Below are 12,770 nucleotides of genomic sequence, written 5' to 3' on the forward strand. Positions count from 1 at the left end.
TAGAAATCCAGTCCTTATTTAGGCATTGCCCATGCTAACCAAATACAGGCATGGTCACCTACATCCATCCATCAACGTCACAACGAGTTCTTGGAAAACCAGACTCTTAAGCCTTTAGGACTTCCCCTGCTTGGATTATTGATTTCTCCAAGAACTCATTTATTATGCATGAACGTCTATTCCTTAGGGGTTCATTCATGACGTTCCTCTGCCCGACTTTTACGTTAATACTGGCATTCCTAAACACCTTCAAGGTATATATATAACTTCACTTACCATGGCAAACCACGGCTTGGCTACACATTCGACACAGCTAGCCACGGCAAGTTCGGAAGGAATTCAAGTCCCCGCCTGACGCACTGACCAGACGCTGTCATCCTCCTCGCAGAGAATCCAGCTCCAGTGTTTCTGACTCCCTTCGCTGGGTGTTGGAGATCGAGACCCGGAAAGAGATTCCAACCTCTCTTATTCTAAGGTATGGAGCTGATTAGAACCTAGAGGGACTTCTGGCAAATACTAAACTATAGCTAAACTAGGCTAAAAAAAACAGCACCTACTTCTTACCCCGAACTACAATTGGGTTAGGTACACTGGGGTAGAACTATTTAGAAGCACCAGATGAGTATTCACATTTTAGCTTGTGTTATTTATGTATGTATTTTATGAATATATGTCATAGCTACAAACCATGCTATTGCAGTATTATTTTATCTTACTGCTAACGCTGTACGTATTATACTTCTCATTCTGTCTTAAGATTGTAGCAGTTCATATATCTTGCACAAGAAATAAGACTGTTCAATAAACCCTTTTTCTTGAAACGCCCGTCTACCTATTTCTGTGTAACTCTGTAGAAACAAAGCATGCACGATTGACTGAGTGAAACTGTTATCTATTGTTTCCACGATTCTGAGAAACTGTTCAGATTCTAAGGGAAACAAAGTTGTCATGTTTATGTGGTTATCAGAGACTAATCCCTTCTTGTTCATTCGAGAAGTTTCTAGTGACCTCTGAGCTAGCTGGCACACACAAGTAATTAAGTTTAATATGCCTAAACTATAGTGTATATTATTCCAAAGCGCAGAGCCTATAAGGGGTATAGGAACTACACTACATGGCGCCCAACGGTTTGGTAAGGCACTAATTTAACGCTAGATACTGAAGTAACTCAGTCGTGCTTTTCTCAGAGACCCCTACTCATAATACTCCACAAGACGTCTGGAGTGGGTAGGGATAATATACGCCATAGCTGAGTAGGACGAAAATCCTATGTATTAGCTGTTTGGTTTGTTCAACGTTGAAGGATACATTGTTTCAAAAATATTGTGCACCTTATCTTTGTTCCCTTGAAACTTGCTCTTCATTTTTCATTAAACAATGTCCGAAAACGGCACATACACCGGAACTGGTGGAGCTGTAACCGACCAAGTCGCTGCAGCTTTTAATTTTACCGGCTTTGATGAAACCGATGAGGATGCTAGAATCATCCCTCCTAATTTAAGGAAAGCCATCACTCTAAAACTTATAAAACATGGCCTGTAGTGTTGGCCAGCGGTGATGGCGGTCGTGTAGTAGGTGCGCTCCGACCAGCCGATTAACATCCTGTTAATTTATCCTTCCTCTGGACATCCCGAGTGGTGCATCTAATCCCGGAGAGTTCACCGCTCGCCTGGGTGATTCTCCGATAGCAGCCGAAGCCTGGAATCTGCAGCGGTGGCGCTGGTGGTAGTCTGGTGAGGAGTGGTGGCCTAGCGTAAGACGGCGGGGATCGAGCCGGGCCTCCCGTTATTTGTCTGGCCGGCAGCGAGTGACTGAGGGTCGGCACGACTGGCAAGGCGTGGCTCGTGGGGGCGGAGCTCTCGGCCATCCGACGCCAGTGCTGGTGTGTTCCCCCCCCTTGAGACGGTGGCACTGGAGGAGGCAGAGCCGCGGTGGCCAGGGGGCAGACAACAAAGGGACTGGTGATGGCTGGATTGCTGTGACTGCCTCTCTGGGCAGGGAGGCCTCAGGAGAGCGGCCGCCATTTTGTGGAGCTCCGGATGGCCGCGGTGATTTACCTGGACCCCGGCATGGTGTGGCAGGCAGGAGTGGACCAGCGTGGAGTGGGGGGCGCCCTCCCTTTCCCCGTTAGGTTTCCTTCCCTGGAGGGCATCTGTCGCGGCCCTGGGCGAGCTCGGCGGCCAGGTCGGGCCACAGTGCTGGTGAGGAGTGGAGGGGCCCCATGATCCCACGGTTGGTTGGTCCCTCAAGTTGTGTTGCGGCAGACATTCAGGCAGCCTGGCCCTAGCTGTACCTACTGTGGGGTAGCAACTTTGGTGGGGCCTGAGGTGGACGCGGCCCTCCTTCTGGTCGCAGCCAGGCCTCTCAACAGTGTTCTAGGGGCCATGAGCCGTGCTTTGGTCCTTGCTGTGGCCATTCCCACACGTCGGTGGCCATAGTGGAGTGGGGTGCAGCCCTCCAGGACTGAGGGAGAGGTGATTTGGTGTTAGCTTTGGGGGCCCCCCGTGACAGACACGGCCACCTGAGTCTCTTTGAACAGCGACTACTGGTCTAGAAGTTATGCCGATTGACCCCTGCACCGCTTTCCACGTTTGGCCCACAGAGGAGTTGCTCCCAGAGCTCGGGGACACCCACTGTATTAAGATGATACGGGATAAAGGAGGTGGAGGTCACACCAAGCAGGGCACCATCGACAAGTTCACGGGGGTGAGCGCTGCGGCCTGGAAAGCAGGGCCGCAGAGCCAGGTCCCTGACAACGCGGCGCTCATGGCGGCCATTACCCAGTCCAGGGACATGCTGGACGCCAAGATCGGGGCCGTGGGATCAGACGTCATGTTGTTGCGACAGGACTTGAGGAATGCGGTGGAGCGCATCACCGGGACAGAGACTCGCATTTTGGAAGTAGAAGACGACGTCACGACCCACAAAAAGAAAGTCGCAGCCATGGAGAAGATACAGAAAGGTCTGGCCATGTGCGTTGAGGATGCCGAAGGACGGGCTTGGCGAAATAACTTACGCTTGATGGGATTCCCCGAAGGATGCGAGAGAGACAACGTGGAGCGATTCCTGGCTCGGTGGCTGGAGGGTTGGCTATCCCCGGACGCGCTCTCTTGCTGCTTTGTGGTGGAGCGGGCCCACAGAGCTCTTATGCAGAAACCTCCTCAGGGAGCTCGCCCGCGGCCAATCATCACCAAATTCCTGAACTATATGGACCAAGACACCATCCTGAAGCAGGCAAGGGCCAAGACCGCTCTCACCTATGATAATGCGAATATCTTATCTTCCCAGACTACAAACGCCTGGTGCAGAAGCAGCGACAATCCTTCCTTGCGGCTAAAGCGCGCCTGCGGGACCTCAAGCTTCAATATGAGTTGCTGTACCCAGCCCGGCTGAGGGTCATCTACAGGTCTCGTATGCTGTTCTTTGACTCTCCAGAGCAAGTCTTTAAGTGGACGGACGAAACTGTGAGGGTGCGAGTCCACACACCACCGGGCAGACATTCTGATTCCTCATCGAGTGAGGTAGCCCGAGGGGGCCTCCGGGGCCAACGAGGAAGTAATAGAAGGTCACGGTCCAGGCGTAGATCTAGATCTGGCTCTACTCTCCGGCAGAAGGGACCGTCGCTGGAGAAGCAAACTCTGGCAGAATGACTCTTGGGCCCAACGGAATATGAGATTCTGCATTTTGTATCTGGATGTCTAGTCAGGCTTGTCTTTATTCAGGGCTGGGAGCCTGGCCACGCGGAGGTGGGCGGGTAGGAGTGAGGCCCGAGAGTTGTGGGTAGTTACTTGGGGATCCATTGGAGGGGTGGTCCTTGACCCCCGGTTGGGGTCTAGGCTACGATCCGACTGCGACAGGTGCTTCCATGTTTGTGAGGTATGAGGTGGGGGGAGGGAGGGGGAGTCGGGGGGTAGGAGGGTTGGGGGGTTTGTTTGATTGCATATTTGTGCTGATTGCTTGCCAAATTTTTTGCAAGCTGGGTCGTGGAGACACCCGTAGCGAAGGTAGAGATTCTTCACCATGTCTGGCGCGGAGTGGGGAGGGCGGATAGCCTCTGGCTTCTTGCGCATAGTTAGCTGGAATGTGCGCGGGGCGCTGGATAAAGTGAAGCGAGGGGCGATTCTTCAGTTTGCCAAGAGGGCCGGGGCCGACATGCTCCTGCTCCAGGAAACACACTTGCTAGCCACGAAAGCTTTATGTCTGCAGCGGTTTGAGTACCACCAAGTATTCCACTCGGGGTTTACACGGGGCTTGCTTCACCGTAGGGTCCCATATGTACATGAGATACTCCGGTCGGATACACAGGGCAGGTATATTATAGTACAAGGTAGGGTTGGGTGTGACATATTGATGTTAGGCAGTGTTTATGCTCCACCGCCGCTACAGTGGTCCCTGGTGGAACTACTTTTAACGCTCTGGGGAGACATGCCGGATACTCTTTCTGTAGTGGTAGGAGACTGGAATGACGTGATGGAGCTGGGACACAACAGGAGGAGGAGCGGGGAGACTGGCGAGGCGGGTGGCCCCTCTACTAAACTCCATTCCCTAGAGACAGGACTTGACTGGATAGATGTGTGGAGACACATACATGGCCCTCGCCGGGAATATACCTATTTCTCTACAGTACACAACTCGTTTTCCAGGTTAGATTACATCTTTGTTCCCAGGGGGCTCACACATAGGATAATGTCAGCAACCATTCTGCCCAGAGCCTTGTCAGATCACTCACCAGTAGCCCTTACGTTCCAGATAGGCCCGGGTAGGCAGCCATTTAGGTGGCGAATGTCGGGTGGCAATTGCAGAAGGAGGAGTACAGGGAGCACTTGACCAAGGAAATAGATAACTTCCTAGTGACTAATGTAGGGTCAGTAGAATCCCCAGCGTCCCTCTGGGAGGCATTAAAACCCACGCTGTGAGGCATAGACATCCATTGGTGCGTGGCGGCGCGGAGGGAGCGGCAATAGGACTTGGTGCGTCGGGAGGCTGACATGGAGGCGCTGGAGCGCAGGGGTAGGTAGGCAGACGGCGGCTCCGCTAGAAGACAGCTGGTGCTGGCTCAGTAGCAGTACAGCGCAATACTGATGGACGAAGCATGACAGGCCTGGCTGGCCACGCGTAGTCGGGTATATCAGTGGGGGGAGAAATCAAGCAAGATGCTCCACCAAGGTACCCTGCACGCCCAGCCGTTGCCCCAAGTACTGGACCCGGAGGGGGCGCTTATCCTTCAGCCTCCAGCACTTGCGGAGAGTTTTGCGGCGTATTACGAGGATTTGTATGCACCCAAGGAACGTCTCGCGGAGGAGCCTATTCAACGGTTCATCAATGACCTTCCCCCCGGACCGTTTCGGACAACGTGCGGGAGCAGCTAGGCAGACCCCTGTCAGATTATGAATTGGGCATGGCCCTGGGGGAGCTGAATCCCGGGAAGGCTCCGGGCCCGAATGGCTTTCCTTGTGAATTTTTTTTACGGTTTTTCGTGCAGCTGGGCCCACATTTTCGACCGGTTGTGGAGGAGGCACGTGAGAGTGGCTCGCTTCCCCCGGACTCGAGACACGCGGAGGTGGTGGTGTTTCTCAAGCCGGGCAGACCCCCAGAGAGGCATGTATTCTACCGTCCTATATCCCTGCTCAATATAGAAGCCAAGGTTCTGGGCAAGGCCTTGGCCAAAAGGCTTAAGTCGCACATCACGGGCTTGGTTCATCCGGACCAGGCAGGACTCATGCCCCAGAGGGCGACCCGCCATAAAATTCGGCGGGCGCATGTCGTGATATCGGCCTGGGAGCAGCTAGGGGAACCGGCAGCATTACTGTTAGCAGATATGGATAGGGCCTTCGATTCCCAGAGCTGGGTGTACTTGTTTGCCTTGCTGCAACGCCTTAATCTCTGACCCGCGTTTTTTGGCCTACCTGCAGCAGTTGTATACGGACTTTACGTCATCGGTGCGAGGGGGGGGCAATTTCCCGCTCCTTTCGGATCCAGCGGGGCACGCGGCAGGGCTGCCCCCTCTCCCCTTACCTTTTCGTGCTCGCCATGGAGCCATTGGCAGCATGGGTGCGCATTGATGCTCAGCTCATGGTGTTCAGACGGGCACCGGGTCTCACTGATAAGATAGCACTCTATGCGGACGAAGTCCTGTTCTTTCTTACCGACTTAGATAGGTCGGGCCACGACTGCTACGTATTTTGCAGATCTTTGGTGAAACCTCCGGGCTCCATATGAATCCTGGCAAATCTACGCTGTGGGTACTGGTCAGTGGAAGGCAGGTGGGAAACTGGGCCTCGGCCCTTCAACTGGCGTCGGGGGGATGAATTATCTAGGGGTATACCTATCGGATTCATCAGTCGTATCTACAGATCGTAATCTGGCCCCGGTGTGGGAGCGTACACGGGAGGATTTGAAGGTGTGGTCCCGCATGCCCCTGACGATTTATGGCAGGTCGGCCATTTTCAAAATGGTAGCACTTCCCCGCCTTCTATATCAATTGCAAAACCACCCCTACCAGATTTCGCCCCGTTGGTTCCAGCAGGTTAACTCGGTGCTGGGTGGGTTCCTGTGGGAGGGGGGTGCAGTACGTGTGGCCTTGCGCACATGCTTCCTATCCACATACACTGGGGGGCTTGCTACGTCGGATGTCCTCTCCTATTATCAGGCGGCACATTTACTTGTTTTTAATGAGTGGAGGTACGGGGACAGAGGGGACCCGGCTTATGCGGTCGAGCAACACCTGATGGGTACTAGGTCCCTACACACGCTGCTGTACTCTGCGTCGTTACAAAAGTGCCTTCCTCAGCTACACAGGTGGTTTCATGTCTGGAGGCGGGCTCAGAGTAGGAAGGGGTGGCGGGCTCAGAGTAGGATGGGGTGGCGGAATGTATTGACCCGGGAGACTCCTCTTTGGGGAAATGGGCGATTGCACCTTCTGGCAGCACTACAGGGCTTCCAGGATTGGGACTCTATAGGAATCCTGTCCCTGGGAGACGTGATGACAGACCTGACACTCAAATCCTTCCAAAATCTTCGGGACGAAGATGAGATGCTGCGGTCCCAGTTCTTCAAATACCTGCAATTTAGGCACGCACTGACAACACACCTGGAGGGTCTGGAGTCCCTGCCCGACTTTAGTCCAATAGAGGCTAAGGTGTTTATGGGAGAACTACCTGATCACAAGATCTCTCGCATCTATCAGACCTTAGTTCATCATTGTTCCACTGACCTACAGAGGCTCAAGACTGCGTGGGAAGGGAATGTGCGCGACCTCGAGGAAGAGGACTGGGTGGAAGCACTGGCGAGCCCGTGGGGGGCTGTAATATCTACACGCCTACGACTAGTACAGTTCAAATACTTGCATCGTACATACTTCACCAGAGTGCGCCTGTGGAGGGCATGAATGATTGGCTCCCCTGAGTGTCTCCGCTGTGGGACAGATGAGGGCACACTTCTACATACAGTCTGGGGGTGCCTGGCGCTACATCGATATTGGAGGGGGGTGTTCTCCTGCCTGTCGGAGGTGTTGGCATGGGAGCTTCTGAGCACACCGCGATTGGCCCTGCAGCATGTGTTGGTGGGTATTGGGGGCAATAGATATAAGCGTCATCTGTTGCTGCTGGGTCTCCCGCTGGCAAAGAGGGACATAGCCGGGGCATGGAAGGCGCCCCGGGCTCCATCATTGCCTGCATGGAAGAATGGGATGGACGTTTGTATGGGGCTCAAGCTCCCGATCTTTATTGCCAGGGGTTGCCCCCGCAAACATTTTAAGATCTGGAAAAGATGGGCGGATTGCCGTGGGCTGGACCTTGACCCGCCGCCAGAGGGGGTCGCTCCTTTGCCAGTCGGATAGGTGGGTAGAGTGTGGGTTTGGCAGGGTGTTTGATGGACTCAGTGTACTATTCTGGACATGTAATTCATTGTTAGTGGCAGCATAAACGCAATCGGGAGGAGGGAGGGAGGGGGGTAGTTTGGTTTTAAAAGTCAACGGCATTATTGTTGATTCATGTGCAGTAGACTCCGGACTGTAACATGGCCTGTAATGTAGTTCCTATATTCCCAATCGGTTCTGCGCATTGGAATGAAATATCCTATAGATGTGACATAGGACTTAGGTCGACTAGGTCTCTATCGAATATATTAGACTTAATTGTGAGTGCCAGCTAGCTCAGAGGTCACTAGAAAAGTTCTCGAATAAACAAGAAGGGATTCGTTTCTGGCAACCGCATAAACATGACAACTTTGTTTCCCCAAGATAAAACGTATCTTCAGAGTTGTGGAAACAATAGATAGATATTTCACTCAGTCAATTGTGCATGCTTCGTTTCATCAGAGGTGCAGAGAAATAGAGAGACGGCGTTTTCAGTAAAAGTATTTATTGAACAGTCTTCTTTCTTATGCAGAAGAAATGAACTGCTATAATCGTAATACTGGCTGTAAATTATAATGCGTACAGCAAGAAGAGTATTATAAAATAATACTGTAAAAGCATGGTATGATTTCTAAGCCATAAAATACATACATAAATAACAAAGACTAAAAGTACTCAACTGGTGCTTCTAAAATACGTCTACCCCAATGTACCTAACCTAAGTCTAGTACGAGGGAAGAAGTGTGGTGTAGCATAGGTTTAGTTTCTTTGCCAAGAATCTATCCAATATTTCTCTTAGGGTCTAATCAGCTCCGTACCTTGGTTTTAGAATGAAGGAGGTCTGGTATCTCTGTCTTGGGACTCGATTTCCCAACACCCCGCAAGGGGAGCTTGGAAACACTGGAGCTGGAATCTCAGCGAGAGAAAGGCAGCCTCTCTGTCAGTGCGTCAGCTAGAGGGTCGGCTTCCTTCGGCACTTGCTGTAGCGAGCTGCGTCGGGCAAGTAGATAGTCGAACTGCTCCAAACCACTGTGTGTTTGCTAGGGCACGTGTGGGCATATTTATACCTTGAAGGTGCCTGGTTTGACGTAAAGTCGGACATAATAACATCACTAAAGAACCCCAAGGGAATGGTAGTTCTTTGAAAACCCCATAATTTCTAGGACAAATCATTATTCAAGAAAGGGGATGTCCCTGACTGCTGAAGCTGAGTTTTCCAAGAAAGCGTTGTGGCTTTTTGGAACTAGTGGAAGTAGCCATGCCTGTATTTGGACTGGATGGTTATGTCTAAATGTGGTTATGATTTCTATGCCTATATAAGGGCAAGGTGAATTATACCTATATAAGGGCATGAATCGGTAAATTACACTAGGGTCCTAAAACGCTATACATCACCCACTCCACTTTATTATGTTCGATATAACTAAATACTAAGCAAAAACATATCTAAAGCATGTGTTTACAGTCCCACCCAAAATACATAAAATGCATTCGAAATGGTTGTACACGAAAATGAGCATTTGTGCTGTACGCATTTTAAAAAGGCAATATTTTCATTCAAAGCATGTAGTGTGACATTGGAAAAATGCTTATCAGAATGAGTCATTAAATAACATTTATGAAATGGCTCTGAAATACAGACGAAAGGTCGAGACCATTCCATGACAGAATATATATACTGTTTAGGTTGTGGATAAGGTCAAATATTGTCATTTGGAAGTGTTTCAAAGAATTCTTGTTCTATAAGAATAGTTCTACTTTAATCAGATTACTTTGTGCCAAAAAAACTTACATTTTGGAAAAAGTCAAATCGTAGAAAAATAGGGTTCTTAAAGTTGGAAGTTTTGTTTTGAAAAGTGAAGGTCGAATACAGAGTCCCATAGAACGCTGTGTGCTAACTTCAAAAGTCATTCTCGTTGTTTGGAGAAAACATTAAGGGCTAGATGTAGGTAATTCCCATTTACAGACTCTTAAATACCGAATTTTACCGATTTGGTATTTAAGAGTCTGTAAATGGGAAGGGGGCAGATGTAGGTAATTCCGAATTCAGGAATACCGAATCTGTAAGATTCGGTATTTAACGATTCGGTAAATACCGAATCGGTATTGCCCATTGATTCCTATGGGCCTTGAAGCCCATAGGAATCAATGGGCAATACCGATTCGGTATTTACCGAATCGATAAATACCGAATCCTGAAAGGGTGCAGGGGGTGTCACTTTGACACCCTCTAGCACCCCAAGTACAGGCTTGTGTGACATGTGGCACACATACATGCCCTAAGGGCATGTCTGTGTGTCACATTGCACAGGTGTGCATGCACAGATGTCCATGCACACCTGAATTCGGTATTTTACCACACAATAGGATTGTGTGGTAAAATACCGACTCTTAAGGGCCTGTGGCACTGTAAACTGTGCCACCTACATTTGGAATTACCGAATCGGTAAATATACCGATTCTGTAATTTTCAGCCCCTTACATCTGAAAACCCTAATACCGGTCGGAAACGGCCAAAATCGGCCGTTTCCGACCGGTATTAGGGCTCCTACATCTGGCCCTAAATCTTCTAAGCTGGTAAAGAAATCGTCTACCATAGTAGGTGAAAGTTGGACCACTTCATTAAGTAAACCGATAGCACAAAAATGTGAGGCATCACTGTCAGCGTTAGCCGCATTAGCAATGTTTGTCGTAGATGTAGACGGAGGTGGTACCTGTGTGCCTGTCGATCCACGTATCTCACCGTCAGCAGATTGTGTCTGTGAGATCTCAATGAATGCCGTCATCAGGATTGGTAGCCGCTGGGGACAACACGATGCATGGGCCGTTACCGAACCAAGCAGGGTATCAACATCCGTTGGCAGTGCTGATGGAAGTGTTAGACAGACATCTAACACGCATTCTTCTCCACATAGCAGGCATCGTAGAACAGGTAAGATGCAATATTGCCAGATTGTTCGGAATGATAGGAACCACGTGGTATTCAGGTCTCTTAGACGAGCCAGGCCCAGTATCTGTATCATGCGCTCACGACACTTCATTGCCAGGAGAGTGTTCTCTATGGTAATCTAGGTGTCGCTGCTGACCGGACTTGCCATATCGGAGCAGAAGAAACAAGAATAGTATTCCTGCTACGAGTCCCAAAATGAGAGGCAGGCCGCCGAACACAGAGTGCACGAAGTTTGGAAAAATGCAGAGGACTGCTTCAAAAGGTGCTAACAGTCCCGAAAAAATTGTCTTAAATACATGTACAATACCACTGGTATCAGACATGTTTAAGATATGACCTAACATTTCTACGAATTGTATTGGACAGTTTGTGGATAAAAGGGCATGTATCTCTGCAGAGGACCTTGCAACTTGTAGTTCATACGTCTCTTTGGACGAGGTCAGTGGCACAGTTTTTTGTAAAAAAATGGCTTTCATTCTGCTTAAAGTATCAATTCGAATAGAAGAGATGTTCAGTGAAGGCCATAGCGGAGACTCCCCGTCTGTCTTAGCTTTAGGCAACAATACTTGCATACAACAAGAGACCCTGGCTGACACAGTTACAAGATAGGCAATTCCTGGCATCATTCCACAACAGCTGTGATCATTCAACATTATATAGCTCCCATTGGAAAGCTGCCCAAAAATAGGATCTATCACTGCTGCCGGAGAACCTTGCAGGTGGCAGGATAAGTTGGTCGAAGAACCATCACAGGCTCCATGTAAATTAATACCCTGACATAAAAGTGTACCGCTTAGTGCGCTGTTACATTGTGTTCCACTAAGAAATACTTCTTTTCCCCCTCTCCAACATTTGTGTGTGTATGGTAAATTCCAGGTTGACTTTATGTAATCTTTACCCAACATTTCATACAGGCCTGCTAGTATGTGTTTCAAGCAATACTGAAACTGGAAAATCGTCACTGGCAACGTAATGGTGCCATGTATTATCCATTCTATGGCTGGTTTCTCAGAAACAGTCAATGGTAATCTTTCCAGTTTTTCTATGCTCAGCACCGTATAGTCTGCTCCCCTTTGTGCCAAAGAGATTTGTTTATCTGTAAGGTTAAATCCAGTAAACAATGAAGTGGTGTTGATTAGACCCCAAGGCACATAGCCTGAACAAAGATTTTGTAACGTCCAGCCTAGCAGCATTATAGAACGCAATTGAGACTGTCTATGTTATAACATGAGCAAGTCCTGTTCCATTATGTCTATGGCAGAGAATACAATGCGGTCCAAAGAATACATTCTGGATGACAGAGTTGTTAACCCATTATCAACTACAGAGAGAGCTTTCTCTAAATTAATACGATCCATTTCTTGTATTCATTCTGCAGTTTTCATTTGCGTGACTTTCCATGCTTCATTATAAGCAGCATAAATACCGGCGTATATGAAACGTTTCTGACGTGGTTTATGAGGCCCTAGTAAGAAGTCTCATAAATCAAAGCCATCTTTAAGTAAAGTTAAGTGTTGTTTAACCTCTGTAAGTGTAGATGTTTGTAGCCATTTAAGGCATAGTTTTCCTACACTGTATGTTGTTACTATTCGTGGATGTTATCTCTGGACATATTTTGGGTCTGGCCTAGTTACTGTAAACCCTTGTGTCTTGTTCAGGAATCTATCTTGACAGTTATTCTTGTCTGTAGGCCACATTAACCATTTTTTCCAATCAGGATCAGTTCTGTTTTTGATTAAAATCGATGTTACGTCGACCCCTCCCTCTGAAGTGTTTCTACTATCAGCTGTAGGTACAGGTATGGACGGTTTGTTTAAATCTTTTATCTTGTCTAGGCCGAGACAGGATGTTTGTTGGACAGTGTCATTCAAAAACATTATTTGTTCAGGAATAATACAGGCTCGAAATAAAGCTTCTATTCCCTGTACTTGCCAGTCTTTTGAGCCCCAGACAGTTTTTGTTTCT

At 49.0% G+C, this 12,770-nt stretch overlaps 1 long non-coding RNA gene across 1 annotated transcript in view; it reads right to left on the reverse strand.

Annotated features, from left to right (window-relative positions):
• LOC144767196 (uncharacterized) overlaps positions 1 to 12,770 on the reverse strand; it is a 709,556-nt gene that overhangs the window by 124,796 nt on the left and 571,990 nt on the right. The gene's annotated exons all lie outside the window — the stretch shown is intronic.

This window comes from Lissotriton helveticus, chromosome 7 (genome assembly GCF_964261635.1).
Source record: "Lissotriton helveticus chromosome 7, aLisHel1.1, whole genome shotgun sequence".
Classification (NCBI taxonomy): domain Eukaryota; kingdom Metazoa; phylum Chordata; class Amphibia; order Caudata; family Salamandridae; genus Lissotriton; species Lissotriton helveticus.